The sequence below is a fragment of the Mchenga conophoros genome, linkage group LG7 (assembly GCF_057382185.1).
Source record: "Mchenga conophoros isolate Kocher_MC1m ecotype Shallow Benthic linkage group LG7, M_conophoros_male_GT1.1, whole genome shotgun sequence".
NCBI classification, from domain to species: domain Eukaryota; kingdom Metazoa; phylum Chordata; class Actinopteri; order Cichliformes; family Cichlidae; genus Mchenga; species Mchenga conophoros.
Window position 1 is genome coordinate 2,342,003 of NC_140532.1, and position 16,969 is coordinate 2,358,971.

The following is a 16,969-nucleotide window of genomic DNA, read 5'->3' on the forward strand; positions in this document are numbered from 1 at the left end:
GACATTTTCTCCTCTGGCCTTTTGTTATAGAGAACAGTGGATTGGCTGTCCCAACACTGACCCCCATTTCTCTTCTCTATTCAGTTGCAGGCTCCAGTGTCTAATTGACCCAGTATCTCTTTTTTGTCTTCTTCCATTCAAAATAGATACACATGCTCCCACGCACACAGTTAGAAACACACGCACACCGTCCACACACCACTTGGTAGTAGATGCCAACTGGTGTGAAGGTCACTACAGCTGCTAGTAGCAAATGAGCAAAATCACTTTGTCCCTCTGCTTCGCCAATCAAAGCCCCCTCCAACTGTGGCGGGAACCCTTTAATTACAGTCCCCACTTCAACAATGTGAGCATGTTAATGATGTTCCACATTCTGTGCTCGCTGGCACACCCTCTAATTATGTCCCCACCCTTCAATAACACGGTTATCAGTGGAGCGAGTGCCAGAGGTTTCCCCGTGACACGCCGCACACCCCCGCAAGCGCCGTCTCAGGGCAGAGTTATGGTCTGTCAGAACAGGCACTTAAGATGTGCTCTCCAACCACCCTGGAAGTAAGCCGTTCTGACTGGGCGTAGCACGAGGCAGGGTAAAAATCAGGGCAAAGTGGGGATAATGGAGGATAATGGTGCACCTTTGCAGGCTGCTTCTTCGCGCGCACACTGATGTGGCATTGGGTTGTTCATACGAAAAAGGGTCAAGATACGTAGCTGCCTTCTCACCTCTGCAGTCACAACACAAAGTGAGTGTGAATGTCAGACTGGAAACTTCACACAGGGTGTAAGCTGCCTGTCTAATGCTGGAAAGCTGCAGGGAGGTGAATACTCGGATGCTATCTGACCCTCGGACATGCAGTTTGGGTATAGCATAAATCGTTCCTAATGGGCAGCTCCTCCGGTGACTACGGCCTTGGCAGCGGATGAACACTCAGGTAGCCTACCCCACTGTCCCCCAGTGACCTGAAATTTAGCTCCTCATTACTCTATTGTCCTCCTTCCTGTACCTCCAGGAAACAGATGAATTGCTCTAGCCCCAGTCGTCGTAGTTCGGCTGAGGCTGGATGCAGTACTGGGCATAACTTTCACCCAGCGCTGCAGGAATTGCAACATGCATGCAGCAACTACTACAAAGTTTGAGGTGTGAGGAATTTACGGTCGCACATTCGCTGTCCGCTGCACTCCTGGGATGGGCTCTGTAAGTTCTAACATACAAAGAGTATTAACAAAACACTGAAAAGTGTCCACTGCATGCTGTATTTTCTTATCTTTGAAGTTACTTCACGGTGAACTCCAGTACTCCACAGGTACTCCAGTACCAGCTTCCAGTCAGGTGCAGTCAGGATCTTGGAGGACTGCACGGGACCTAAACTCCACTTTATGCACACCGGACCTGAAAAGCTTTTTTCTTATGCACAATCAAACAATGAATATATTCATCAAAAGTATAACAGACGCAGTAATAGCAGTTGTATAATATTTTATCTGGTCCCTTTCATATACGATGGGAGAAAACGAGGTTTGCTAGGTCAAGTCTGAAACTCGAATCCTGTCACAGGGAAAAAATGGACGTCATTTTTGAAACAGGTATCTAGTTAAAAATTAATAAAACAAGAACTTTAAACCATTGGAAGCATATCAGAGAATAAGTGTCCTTACATACCTGGGCTCTGTCGGTATTGCCGGGTTCCTTCCTCTGCTCACTAATTCAAGCTGTGAACCCGACCTCTCCTCTCTGTTTTCCAGCTGACTTTCTCCCTCCTTTGTTTTCATGGTCTCTTGCTGTTCTTCTCTGGGGTATCTGTATTGTGACAGGTTGTGCAGTCTGAGTGGTGCTTGACCCCAGTTCAACCTCTGCTACTGTCCTGCATGCTATTCATTTATCTCCAGCCAGGCAGCGCGAAGCCTTTTCTCGTTCGATTACAGCGCACTGATTCTGAAATCAAACGACATCATAGCATCTTTGTGTGCTCGAGCGAGCGCGCTAACAGACCCGTACCTCTCGTACGCACGCACACATGAAAAGCAATACTGCGCTCGAGCACAAAAGCTCCTCCACAGTGCTGTAAAGTGAGCTACATGACTGACCAGGATCAATTTGACATATTGACTGTAATTATTCCAGTGAAGTCTGAGATTTAACCTCGAGTGTAATAACGTCAGCTACTCAGCGGCTCCAGAATAGCACAAGAATAAACAACGCAGGCTATATTTGGAAGCTTTGAGAGGGCTGGAGAGATAAACTGCGTGTACTAGCAAGTCTTATTACATGTAAACCTGACTGTGTAATTGTTTTCTCTAAAACTGCACCAAGATGTAAATAAGGAGACACACTGATAATTAGATAGCACCTTTTCCCACCGCCTGCAGATTAAAACAGAATCAAGGAGAACGTTTTTCTTTCTTCAGATGTCATGGCAAAGAAAACAAAGAAAAAAAGAATATGTAGCATCGTTCCTGTGGCAAATATTTCAGAACGTTTTGCTCTCATTTCTAGATTAACCTGAACACATCTCTAATACTGTGTCCAGAAGGTTCAGCTAAAGAAAATGCAAAAGACTGGAATTTCTTATCTTTATCTTTAAACACAGCAGCCGGTTTAATGACAGTGATGCTTTATCAGAGCCTTATATTTGGTACTACATCATATTACTTCACCGATTTAAAAACTGTGCTCCAGCACCAACAGTGGAAATGAGCGAACTAACACACACTACAGCCCTTCAGCATGACTGAACCCAACCACCTCGGAGCCCAAAGTTTAGCACGATTCCTGCAATCATCTTGTTTTTAATTAAAAATGGAAAATTTGCAACAGAAGCGTCCACCACTCCTGCTCCCCACCACCTGCTCAAGTACAATTACTGTTTCTTTTTCTTTACCAAAATCCTTTATCCACAGATTTTGTCAGGAAACGATACTTTTATTTTGCAGTTGTGATACAAAGTAACAGGAAACCATCACTGGTAAAAGCAAAACAGCTGGATACATTTTCAGCTTTTTTGTGACCCTCATCACAAACACAGCGAGCTGAGGTATTTAAAGCATAGTGTCCTTATTTTTCTTATGAATAAATGAACCGAGGATCAAATTTGAACTGAATCGAGTATGATAGATCGAATCCTTATGGATTGGCAGATTACCGAAATTCCCACCCTCAGTGTTCAAGGCGCTCTTCTTTAGTACGGGCGAGTCTATCAAGATTCATTTCTGGATGTATTAACCAAATTTAAAAGCCTCTGGCACCATTTGTAAGTCTCAATTTATAAACCTTACAAAGTGAACTGCTAGTGTAAATCAAGTGAGTCACACTTGACAATGTACCAATTGACCTGTGTGTACTAACAGACATTTACAAGTGGCAGCTATCTGACTGTGCACTGACCTCACATCTGCAACGTGTCATTTAATCACAAATAGAGCTGACGAGCTGGATGCTGGCCAGCTGATGTAACTCTGTATGAGCGGCCATAATGAGAAAGGGACATGCAGTCAAGCACTGATACTCTGCTGTCACAGAAGCGGGGGAGAGGTTTCTCAGGAAGTGACATTTTTATCCATAATGACAAGGGCTGGCAGATGTACAGTATCCATCTGAGTGGCCATAATGAGCAAAGGCAGACGAGTGGTCAGGCGCTCGTGGTACACTACGATGGAATACAAAGGAGAGGCAGGGGGCAAGTTTTCTTTCAAGTATTGATCACAGCCCTGATGTATAGCAACTGTCACGCACTATCAAGCGCCGATGCTGTACGCCGTTTGTTTTAGAGTGAAAGCTCATACTTGGATGGCCTCTGCTCCTATAACGTTCCAAGCAGAGGACCTCGAAAAGATTCAGACAGTAAGTGAATATTAAACGTCTTTGACGACATCCACATAAGCTTAATTATGGAGACTGCCTGTGTTAGACGGCTAACTTATTCCAGCAATTGTTTCAGACAGAATTTCATTACACAGCAGCACTTAAACCTTTACAGTCAGCCTTTTAAATATAATTTCTATTCTTTCACTGCTAAATTCAGCCAGAGCTGTAGTCAAGGTTCTAAAAAATACCCAGAATATTCCCCAAGCAACATTCTGCAGGGCAAAAACAACCAAACCAAGCAAAGAAATCACTTAATCAGGCTTCTGCTTGAAAAGCTTCAGTAATACTGAGTCTCTCCAAATGCTGAAAGCTTATCAAACGAGATGACATCAGCAAAATAGCTGGCTACAAATACACATATCTATTTGGACAACTAAACGAGGTGTGAGGACGTAGTTTGGGATCATATTCCCATGTGACTTATATGTAGCTGTGGTCATCACATTTACCCTTAAATTGACCGAGATCAGAACCTCATATCAGACACAAATCCAGCTCCAAGCAAACACGGCCACATTTCTTTGTGAATCCTGTAGAAGTAACTTCTAGGAATGAATGATAACCTGCTTGCATGCAAACTTTAGAGGATATCAAAGTAACTTTAAAAAAATAATATTTTGCCTTCTGTAGCAAATTGGTTTGACAGAAATGTGCATGCCATCAATCATTAGGCTTCCAACGTCAGTGTAACGAGGAGTGGTGCTTTTGGCCCAATGTTAAACATCTACACAGTACAAACTGTAACTGTTGGATGAAGCACTGAACTTTGGACAAAGTGCTAATAATCTAAGACATAATACTGTATTTGTGTTGTGCGATAGGAGTAATGGCAGTTGTTAACGTCTCCCCGTAATGTCTTGAAAACCACAATGAGGTTATGGGCCTGCGGTGGGTTACAGAGCTCGGGATATACGGTCTAAAGCAGCATTATCCAACTGAATGGCATCGATTAGCATGGGCAGCATCCAGACTGTGTCTTTGATAAGCCGTCTTTAGGGTGTTTGACACCATTACAGCAGTAAACTAGTAGCTTGTTATTTCACACCGACACTTTGGGCATCTGGATCCGCAGAAGCACAGCGGCTTTTTACGGCACGAGTCGGGGTTACATGGCTGCGTTGATGAAAACTGGCTTTTGCAGCTGTGTCCTTGTGTCAGCATCACTGAGTACTGCCATACCATCGGCTCGGGAAGTGCGGCTCTTTGGCTCCTGGATGTCTCTATTAGATGCTGTTTGCGAATGTACAGCTTTATTATTCTGATTTAATATAACAATGCCCCAATATCCATTCTGCTTCCTCTCCTTTCACTTTTTATTTATATCACTGAGTTGTGCCTGCCTCCTTTCCTCATTTTCTTTTCTCTTTCACCCTCCGTACTGACTCGCATCCATGCAGGACCTGCAGCACAACAGATATTAAATCAGATTTATTGTCGAGCAATAAAATAGCGTCTGACCCATGGAAATGTTCCCGAATGTCTAACCCTCCCCCTTCCTTCCCCTTCTATCTGAAACTGAAGGCTTACATCAGTCTTAACTCAGCATGACCATGTGGCTGTTCTTCACTCGTTACATTTTCAAATGGATGCATGTTTTCTAACAGTATTTAAGAGAGTTAAATAGGTGTACTAAAACAGACTGTTAGTACTTTATCTCTATTCATAAAGCACATGAAGTGTTGAACAATGATAAGATGATCATCTATAATCTCGATCATGCCTCTGAAGGGTGTGTTTGAGTGGTAACCAGTCAACAACAGAAAAACAGGTTACTTGTTAATTTTTTTCAAAGTAATGCAGAGTGCATGATTACTCACCAGAGTAGGTAATGTGTTGCACTACTAGTTACAATCTTTCTTGTTACTCCATAAAATGATCTGAAATTACCAGGTAACTATAAAAACCTTCTACACCACCTACAATCATATTTGGACTTGCATATGATGTCCATCCATCCATCCATCCATTCGCTTCCACTTATCCTTTTCAGGGTCACGGGGGGCGCTGGAGCCTATCCCAGCTGTCATAGGGCGAAAGGCGGGGTACACCCTGGACAGGTCGCCAGTCTGTCGCAGGGCCAACACACAGGGACAGACGACCATTCGCACTCACATTCACACCTAGTGGCAATTTGGATTATCCAATTAACCTATCCCCACAAGCTGCATGTCTTTGGACGGTGGGAGGAAGCCGGAGTACCCGGAGGGAACCCACACAAACACGGGGAGAACATGCAAACTCCACACAGAAAGACCCCGGCCTGATGGTGGAATTGAACTCAGGACCTTCTTGCTGTGCAGCAACAGTGCTAACCACCGTGCCACCGTGCTGCCTTGCATATGATGTCTCTTATTTTATTTAATGATTTATTTTTGCTAGGAACACAAAACTGACGACACAATGCAAAGAGAAAACCAACAAAACTTTGCAGTGTCCTTAAAGGGGGGCGTTCTGGCTGCTGGGTTGGGGTAGCGATCTGTTAGCATGCTGTCTGTGCTGTATAAGGTGGTTGTTTGTGTCCTGGGTGCAGTTTCCACCATCGCACTCTTGTCCTTTTGCACAAACTAAGAGTAAAGTCCATATCCCAACTCCTGAGAAGCTGCATCACTGTACTGCGCTACCATGTCGCTCTTCACACATGGACTCAAATCAGCTGATTGTAGCGAAGCGTGCAGGAAGAAAATAAAGCAAGTTTGTTTTTTCTTTCTCTTGTCCGGTGCATTGATAGCTGAAGACCTGCTGTAATGCAGTAAACATAATTTAGTAATGCAATTACTACATTTAGTGCAGAAAAACATTACATAATGTAATTACAGTAACACTGCCCTTTGTTACATGCTACACCCAACCCAGCCCACAGAGGGGTGCGTAAGAAGAAGAGGCATCACTAATCCTTATAGAGAATGACCTGAACCAATCCACCGATCCCACAGGCACCATATCAACCCTGTCGAGTATCTTTAGCATGTGGCTGGATGGGAGATTTGCATTATAAATCTGCAGCAACTGTGGGATGAAGAAACAAAGCAGTTATGACCTCGAACGTGTATGTAAGCTAGCAAATATGATGTCAGGTCCATATTCTTAGTTGATTTTTTTCACGAGTATATTGCAGAACTTGTATGGTGGGTCCAAGTTTAAGCTTAGATATATGTCTCTCGCTCATGTTCCAAGGTAGGCTTGGTTAGCATTGTCGGCTGGCTTGGGGACCTTTACTAGAAGCACTGTCCAGCAGCTGATATTAGGAAATACTTGCAGGCACTAGAAAAGGTTGGAGTAAATGATGATGCAGAGGCTGTGATCATGGCAGAAAGAACAACATCAGAAAGAAGGAGCCCCAGAACATCCAGAAATACTGAAGGAAAAAAGTGTTAATAGCATTAGGCGCTATAACCCCCGAACTGGAAGAGTGGCTCCAGCAGATTGCAGGCACAGTATCAGAGGTCTCTGACCAGAGCTGTGCAGGAACTACCGAGACGCTGTGCAGATACCTCCTTTGCTTTTATGGTTAGTGTTCTCGCCAGTGCCCACGCACTGACTTAGTTTAGGCAAGATGGCAGAAAGATGAGGACACGCAAAGATAAATCCACAGACACATAGAGACCTCAGCACAAATTCCCCATTTCCCTTAGAGTCACCTCAGGTCCATCACCTGAAATGATTGTGGCCTCTGAGTGCATGGCAGGAGGAAGGTAACAACTGCAATCCTTCTGTTGGACAGCAAATTGCTGAAGATTAGGGGCATTAGAGTAGAGGAACTTTCCTCAGAGTTTAACAAGCTTCACTTCAGGTTTATATTATGATTGATTCTGTGCTCAGAGCTTTTTTATCAATCCATTAGAGCACAAGCTGCAGTATGGCAGCCATCCAGACACCGGCATTAACATCCCATCTCAGGGCCAGAGACACTGGGAAGGTCAGCGAGGTGGGAGCGGGCTGAGGAAACATTTACTGCTTTGGTGCAATTATTTCAACGCAGCGCACTGCAGCATATCTAAAATATTCAATATTTAGTACTGTGTAAGTGGGCAGAGGACTGCTCTTATATTTATTGCTTTGTTTTTTACTAAAAACTTGAAGACACAAAACTATACTTTAGTGTTAATGGAGTGCAGTCAGATAAACATTTAAAATTGAAGTCCAAATAGTAAACAGCCTGTATTTGTAAAGTGCTTTTCTAGTCCCTAAGGACCCCAAAGCGCTTCACACATCCAGTCATCCACCCATTCACACACACATTCACACACTGGTGATGGCAGCTACGTTGTAGCCACAGCCACCCTGGGGCGCACTGACAGAGGCGAGGCTGCCGGACACTGGCGCCCCCGGGCCCTCTGACCACCACCAGTAGGCAACGGGTGAAGTGTCTCGCCCAAGGACACAACGACAGAGACTGTCCAAGCCGGGGCTCGAACTCCCAACTCTTGAGCCACGATCGTCCAGAGTGAGATCGTCATGGTTATCATGTACGTTACACGGCGACAGAAGAAAGAAAAGGATTACAAAAAAGGACAAAATAATAATTTTCTGCGCTGACCTCTGGAAACAGACAAGGTACGATTACGCAAACATTACCATCTTCAATTCATAGAGAAAGATTTATACTTGTTGTGTGCGTATCAGGACAAAAGGGCAAAGTAACGCAGCATATTATGCTGAACATGAATATTTAAATGGTTTTCCATTCATCATACTGCGCTGGTACAACTTATTCAGCGACAAATTGGAAGATGAGTGGGCGACACTCCGTGGAAGCTTCCCCCCTCTCTTGTTGGAGTTCAATTTGCAGAACTGTGGCATTCATTAACGCTTAGCCGTATTTATTGGCACAGTCCTGCCATCAGCAGAAGGCAAATCCTGAAAAGTTCAGAGTTATCATTAAATCAAATACTTATGGATTATTCATTAAAAAGGAGAAAATGAAGGACACTTAAAACCTCTGAACCTTTTAGCAGCGAGTACACGCTCTGTAAACACGTACCAGGCTCCGGTGGGAATACTAAAGGAAACGGTCGTGTCCTTTTACGGTGGAGGGAAAATGCTGCCGACATGGTGACATAATCACACAGATTATTAAAATAATTTGACAACATAAATTGCAGTCTAATCATTTACAAACCCGTGTCTTCTTTCTCTTTCTTGGATGTGGCAGCACTGCCGTTTGATATATTCTGTGACGCCATCGTGGACATTATGGACGCCACGATGACTACTAGACTGAAAAAGGGACATTAAGCGTTCTTTGAAATGATGAATTACTGGTTGCTATGGTGATTACCACCGCTTCGAGGGGCTGGGATGGTTTTACTCAACCTCCTCGAGCCTAAAAAGATTTTAAAAAGCATTTTGTGAAACGCTGCGTCATCTAAAAATGTCACACCTGGGAGCCTACGCTACAAAAGCTAGTCATCAGTGTAAAACCGAGTCAAACGAGGGGCTTGTTTTTGTCTGTCTCTCATGTTTACATGAACTTTGTTTCTGATTGTTCTTAGTTATCAAACTGATCATCTATTATTCCCTTTCCTTTCAAAAAGTTACATTAAATTTGAATAATACTTTGTTTTGGGGGGAATTTCAGGACAGGGGAAGAATATGAACAGTCCACACAAACATCAGTTATCAACACTGTACAGTTAGCTCCAGACTTTGTGTGCTGAGAGGAAAGAAATCTTACTCTTGTTTTGCCAAAGATATAAATAGTCATATAAAATAAAAAGCTTTTTAACGTCATGTGATGTGCTTGTGATCAGTTGCCTTTCTTACCCAAGTCAGAATCAAAGTCATGCCGCTGATCTTTCATGGTTAGTGTGGTCAAATGGAACAAATCACTTATACACTCGCAGTTGAAAGACAAAAACACAGCGAGGGAGAAACAAAGAGCAGTTCTTGTTGTCTTTGAGGATGAGATCAATGGCTGCAGATTAGTGGCAATACCTGCCAGCTCTTCCTGATGAAATCAGCACTGGGTGGACTGGCTTTGCTCTGCGCTTTTGAAAAGGAGCAGAGAGTAAAGTGGCTAAAGATGATGCTGGCCCGACATCATCAAAGCTCGGACGCTCATTCTGTGCTACAGCTATTGATATGCGCACTCATTGTAAAATTAATTTATATCAAATACATATTTAGAGACTAGTTAATATGGTGATTTTATGCGTAGTTTGTTTGTAGCAAGACAGACTGTACACATCAGACAATATTTCTCCTCCTCCTGCACACAGCGGCCGTGGTGTCGAGTCACATATGTGTGTTTGTCACAGGGTGAAAATTGTCATGTCAACACCAATGCATAGACCTGCTTGAGTCCCTGTGCAGCATATATAAAAGGGTAGTGGAGACAGATATAGTTGGCTTATTGAGAATAATATGGGCTTTTCTTCATCAGAGCTGAGCCTGGAATATGATTCCTCTGTTTTAGTGCACAGGAGCAAATGGGATTGCGCATACATTTGAGCTTCATAATGTGTTTCTCTATATTCTCTTAAATCAGGTAAGAACTTCCTCACTGACGTTTCATCACAAGAATCAGGAAAATGTTTGTAACCCTTAAAGCCGGTCGGAGCCGGTGTTCTGCACGCTCCGTTTTGCGTAACTATTTTTAAATCCCGGTAGTGCTGCAACCACGTGAGCTAGCGCAATAATTTTTTTTGCATATGAAACCGGAGGAGTTGTACTTACATCTTATGCCATCAGCTTGTCCTCGGTCACGGTTTCCTTCCACATAAAGCTTTGCCCGAAACCGGAAGTGACGTCATTATCGCGGAAATGTAGTTTTTTACTATCAAGGCCTCATGAGCCTATACTGGTGTTTTTAAAAGTTATCTTTGACTTTATGACTTCCTGTGTCGTTTCTGGGATGCTGAGGACTCATATTGCACTGCTGGAAATAGTTTATTTTGATGCATGTGCTGTTTTTTTGCAAATTTGCACTATAATATTTATTTTCGTTTTCCCTGCAGTATATAGAAATTGGTGTATTTCAAAAATAAAACTATGAAGACACTTAAAATAAATTTCCTGTGGTGGGAAACTATTTTGTGCAATTTACAGTTTTGAGGGATAAGCCTCTTAAATTTCTCTCACTAGAAATATATGTTAAAAAAACAAAAACGATTTGTTTGTAGTTTATTGCACTTTTTTGCAATTTATGTAATTACTATGCACTTAATGCAGACATATTATTAAAATCTGGGCTATAATGGTTGTATTGATGTATAGCAACTTGAAACGCTCCCAAAAATGGCTCCACAGCATGTAAACATATAATATAAGCTCTGGCGGACTTGGTTCTATGGTAGGTCTTAAAGGGTTAAATGACATTTTTGAAAGCACATTGTCCGTTATTGTATAAATCCCAGAGCATTTGAATGTATTTTAACCATATTTTTTAGCCAGCAGCAGTCCCACTTTGCAGGTGTTCTTTAAATGGTCACAGTTGTTAACTTGTGCTGGAGACAGAAGTCAAACAGTTTTGTAAAGAAGAGAAGATGAGCTTTGCAGGGATATTTGGTGCATCGCGGTAGCACAAAGCATTGACGAGGTACTGCTGTCTGACAGAGAATCAGCTTTACCTGCAGTCGTCACAGTCCTGCAACTCCTCAACCATTTAGTGCCAAATTCAAATGTTCCCTGAAATATGGGAATGAGTTAATTTTACACCCAGAATTACAACATGGGTGATAAAGGGTTAAAAAGAGAAAAAGCTTCCTGGGCATTTACAGTTTTTACTCTGAATATAATCTCGTGCTTAAATTGGCTGTCTTAGCCATATCATCTACTTTATAAAGCATAACTGTTATTTACTGCTGATAATGAAGCCAGGCTGATGCAAGACCAGAAAGCTGATAATATTTGGTGTATAATGTGAAATGATGCAGGTACTGTCAGGTTTGCTGTGGCGGGCAGGACGTAGGACCCAAACGCAGGACTCATACACGGGGAGCAAACTCACAATGGCAGCTCTGATACTCATGAAACTCAAGCTAGGGAACTAAACTGGGAACAGAGAACTAGGAAACACCGGGAGCACCTGAAACAAGGACTATCAAAATAAAACCGGAAGTATGAGACAGAAGCAGACTTGACACAGAGACCTGGAAACGTGACGGACTGAGAACCAAGCGCACAAAGCAGAGACTGAATGAGGACATGAAAACGAAACCTTCACTAGAGACGCAGGAACACAGGAGAGGCACAGAGACGAACAGCGACTGGGAGACAAACACAGGCTGAGGGACCAAGATCACTGAGGGCTAAAGAAACACAAAAACATGAACAAACAATAATCAGAGAATATCCTTCCTGTGTGTATATTTCTGTATTTTTAAATATGCACAAAAAATACAGTTTTCACTCAAAATAATCCTTCAACTCTGCGTGAACCTGCTGGGTTGAAGTTTTTTTTAGAAAACTGTGCCTCTCCTTGAGTTTGGATTGACGCAGGTTACAGTAAATTGCACCGCTGACATGCTTTCCTAACACTTACATACAGAATCACACATATCTGCTGTGTGTGTCCTAATCAGTGTGAAGTGATTCTGTACCCACAATAGATTTTTTTTACTGAAGCGTCGCTAGTTTCTAAGAGCACATTCATTTGTGTTTATATGGAGCAACACCATTCTCAGCCTAGAATAAAGTGACACCTCCATGACGTGTAGTGTGATCCTATTGCACGAGTTGGTTGCTGTTCTAGCTCACTGTTACTCCATGTAAGTCGGTCACTTTGCATCTGTTTGCCTCGTGTTTACAAAGCTGAAGCGAGTGGGACCTTCTGACACTACTTGACAAAGTATCCACAACATTTCAGCAATGCTGCTTTTTAGCTGCATGGAAGCATGCGTACATATTCGAGCTCTGCTGAGGGATAGAGGGAGCTCTGCCTGTCAGCGTTACGGAGACTGTCCCTATCTCTGCGTGACAGTAAGTGTGGCCCGAGTGACTTTTGGGCAAAACCACACAGAAACAAACGTAGAGAGAAGGAAGAAAGAGGACAAGAGTTAACAGCTGAGCATGAAACACACAAAGAACAACAAGAGGGAGCAAATCATTAAGCACCGCTGAAATGCTAAACTATGTAATGTGTTTTTCCCACCGGTGCAAACTCTTCTCCCAAAAGTCAGTGTTGCTGCCATTGGTCGGGTCAGTTCTGGCCAAAAGAAGAGAGGATGCTACACAGCCGTAAACACGGCCCTGAATTCAAAATCATCGTAGTTTTCTTTGTTCTATTGGGAATAAAATATGGCTTCATAAGATTTGCAAATCGCGGATACAAGCGGCAGAAATGAGCTTCCTCCGAAGGGTGGCTGGCCTCTCCCTTAGAGATAGGATGAGAAGTTCGGCCATCCGGGAGGGGCTCAGAGTAGAGCCGCTGCTGCTCCACATCGAAAGGAGCCAGCTGAGGTGGTTCGGGCATCTGACAAGGATGCCCCCTGGGCGCCTCCTGGGTGAGGTGTTCCAGGCATGTCGCACCGGGAGGAGGCCCCGGGGAAGACCCAGGACACGCTGGAGAGATTATATCTCTCGGCTGGCCTGGGAACGCCTTGGTATTCCCCCGGATAAGCTGGAGGAGGTGGCTGGGGAGAGGGAGGTCTGGGCCTCTTTGCTTAGGCTGCTGCCCCCGCGACCCGGCCCCGGACAAAGCGGATGAAGATGGATGGAAGATTTGCAAATCTTGTACAATGGCTGCATCTGAGAGGATGCAGGCAGGTGATGTGCTGATGGTGAAATAGAATCAAAACAAGTTGTTTTTAGGTGCTGATTAAGCTCGGTGGGATGTTGAAGATAGTTGTGATCAGTAAGATGTCTGAATCACATACATGTGAGTTACGTAAAAGAATGGGGAAAACACGGATGATGCCCTGGCAGGGCCTCCTTGGATGAGGGTGTCTAGTGATAGTGGCCGAAACACCCGATGAATCCAAGGTCCACTACTGACGATGTGTCCCGAGTTTTAATATGATAACCTAGATCAGAAAGGGAAAAAATGGCAGATTAGCCTGGGTAAAAGACCGAAACACTCTGTGAAGTTGAGGCACACAACGATGTGTCCCTCTGGTAAAGTTTCCGGGCTGCCTTTCCTCATTACAGCCATCCTTCAAGATGGTCTCCATTTAAAGCAATGCAGTATCAGGGATTGCAACATCTAGTCCTTTTACCGAATCATGAATGTTCTGTAATCGAAGGATCAAACAGAGGAAGGTGAGAGGAGTAAACAGAAGTTTTATCAGGAACCATTAAAGGCTGAGTTTCACCTGATCCATAATCAGAAGGTGCAGGTCAGGTCTGGGTGTAGGGAGGAGTGTTTCCTGGCAGGCTATCAGCAGCCCCCTGTGACTTTTAATGAATAGAGGCCAACTAGAGAGAAGGAAGTTAAACAGATAATGGAAAATAAACCACAAGTAGAGACAAACATAGGCCTTAGTCCTTTACCTTAAATAGCCGAGCAGGGTAACCGCTCAATAAAAGCTGTAGACACGGGCGGCGTGATAACAAAGGAGTTGAGAATCTGCATCCATGTACTTTTATATTCTTTATCTCTTCCTGTCCACCCTGGTGCGTCGCAGACAGACGCCTGCCTCTGATAGCTTTGTATCTAGCAGCGAGCTGCTGATTAGCAGCTTTCAAACTTGAATTGCATTGCAATTTGCAGCCTTTGAGAACAAATTGCGATAGCATCACCATTTTGAACTCGGCTCTTCCAGACAGGTCCCGAAGAGGTGTAACCTCCCTGTCGATGTGGCAGCATTTTTGGTTCAGCAGTGTTTCTGTTGCATTGGGTTTCCATCTGTCGCTGCCACGGGCGCCAGGGTTTTGGCCAAACTTTGCTTTGGTTGTTGTTTAGACACAATAAACACAAACAAAGACAGGAGACAGTAATATACTCTTAAAACCATCCGTTTCAAGTTTACCTACTGAGGCTATTACACAAAGCACCCTTTCAAGGTGAATGAACATGCCATCTAGGTAAAGCTGAAAGTGCTCAGATTGACATGCCAAATCCCAACAGGGAAAAAATAAAGTGCATTCAAATGAATTCTGCTGGATAGCAGCTGGTGCCTGCAGCTGACGCGCTTGTTGTTTTTCAGCTCCTCGCTTCACACCTCTCTCCCTGTTCCTGTGCGGTGAAGTGAGAGGTGTGTGAGGTGGAGGTATTGACAAGCTTGCCAACTAGAAAGGGGATTTGAGCAGACTGACAGTGAGGAAATGATACTGTCGGGGTTACACCAGCTCACTTACCACGCAACTCTACACCCCCCCCGGGGATGTTGGATTTGCATCGCAATAGGGCACGTCTGCTTGAATGCAACGTACCACTGAAAGTTTCAAAGTCAAATTTCTTCCGTAGAGTGAGAGAAGTCCTCGTTACACACACTGGTAGCCAGCTGGCAGTGGTCGCAGCATCTTCAGTCTTAATGAGTCACCGGGCCGATTTACAGTCCCCCTTTGCTCTTTTGGAGGCAGGAGATTATGCTGTGCAGAGGAAGCACGCCTTCTGTGCGCTCCGTGGAGCTGTGAGCTGAGCTGAATAAAAACTAAACAACTTGTTTTACTCCCCGAGTCCTAGTTTGAATCCCTTTGGACACAAGCAGCAAATGTGTTCATTTATTTTAAACTCTGTGCTTCTTTGATAGCACAGTTACATATTACCAGCATATTCAGAGTGATGAAATAATTGATAGTAAATTCCTTAAATATTTAATTTGAATTGATTTATGTCAGTGCACGTGGCTGATAAAAGCATGTGAAAATGGTGTGCTCTTTTTCCATCCATCCATCCATCCATCCATCCTCATCCGCTTTATCTGAGGCCGGGCCGCGGGGGCAGCAGCCTAAGCAAAGAGGCCCAGACCTCCCTCTCCCCAGCCACCTCCTCCAGCTTATCCGGGGGAACACCAAGGTGTTCCCAGGCCAGCCGAGAGATATAATCTCTCCAGCGTGTCCTGGGTCTGCCCCGGGTCCTCCTCCCGGTGGGACATGCCTGGAACACCTCACCCAGGAGGCGCCCAGGGGGCATCCTTGTCAGATGCCCGAACCACCTCAGCTGGCTCCTTTCGATGTGGAGCAGCAGCGGCTCTACTCTGAGCCCCTCCCGGATGGCCGAACTTCTCACCCTATCTCTAAGGGAGAGGCCAGCCACCCTTCGGAGGAAGCTCATTTCTGCCGCTTGTATCCGCGATCTCGTTCTTTCGGTCACTACCCACAGCTCGTGGCCATAGGTGAGGGTAGGGACGTAGATCGACCGGTAAATTGAGAGCTTCGCTTTTACACTCAGCTCCCTCTTCACCACGACGGACCGGTGCAGCGTCCGCATTACTGCAGCTGCAGCCCCAATCCGTCTGTCGATCTCCGGCTCCCTTCTTCCATCACTGAACATGACACCGAGATACTTGAACTCCTCCACTTGGGGCAGGAACTCATCCCCGACCCGGAGTGAGCACTCCACCCTTTTCCGGCTGAGAACCATGGCCTCAGATTTGGAGGTGCTGATCCTCATTCCCGCTGCTTCACACTCGGCTGCGAACCGTTCCAGTGCGAGCTGGAGGCCCTCACCCGATGAAGCCAACAGAAACACATCATCCGCGAAAAGCAGAGATGAGATTCTGAGGCCACCAAAGCGAAAGCCCTCCACCACTTGGCTGCGCCTAGAAATCCTGTCCATAAAAATTATGAACAGAATTATTCTGAACAATGACACGTGCATAAAATCAAACAATATTGTTATATTAAATAATTTGAGGAAACTCCTTTAAGGTCTTTGGGCCAGAGCCAATGGTAGAAACTGCATTTTCCGTAATGACAGTCAAACCACATGTTGATAGTTTTCAACGGCTCTGTACCTTTACCAGTATGTTAACAACATGCCTAAAACAAAGCATAGGGCCCCCAGTGAACATCACGATACTTGATTTTTGTATAGAAGATCATTGAAATGTGTTTCAGAACTTCTCTTTTAGAATTTTGTAGTGTGTCTGTTTTCTGTTTACCAGTTGTGCCCATTCTGTAATAAATAATCTGATGATGTCTTTTGTTAATCCTTGTATGCTAACCAGAATCTGGTATCTCTTCATCACACAACAATTTGTTTCACTCGCTGGGCCCACGTCCTCATTT

General features: G+C 44.3%; 1 protein-coding gene and 1 pseudogene across 1 annotated transcript in view; one reads left to right on the plus strand and one right to left on the minus strand.

Annotated features, from left to right (window-relative positions):
• Positions 1–1,767, minus strand: part of LOC146569313 (E3 SUMO-protein ligase KIAA1586-like) — a 54,499-nt pseudogene extending 52,732 nt beyond the window's left edge.
• cdh13 (cadherin 13, H-cadherin (heart)) overlaps positions 1–16,969 on the plus strand; it is a 409,102-nt gene that overhangs the window by 74,017 nt on the left and 318,116 nt on the right. The window lies entirely within an intron of this gene.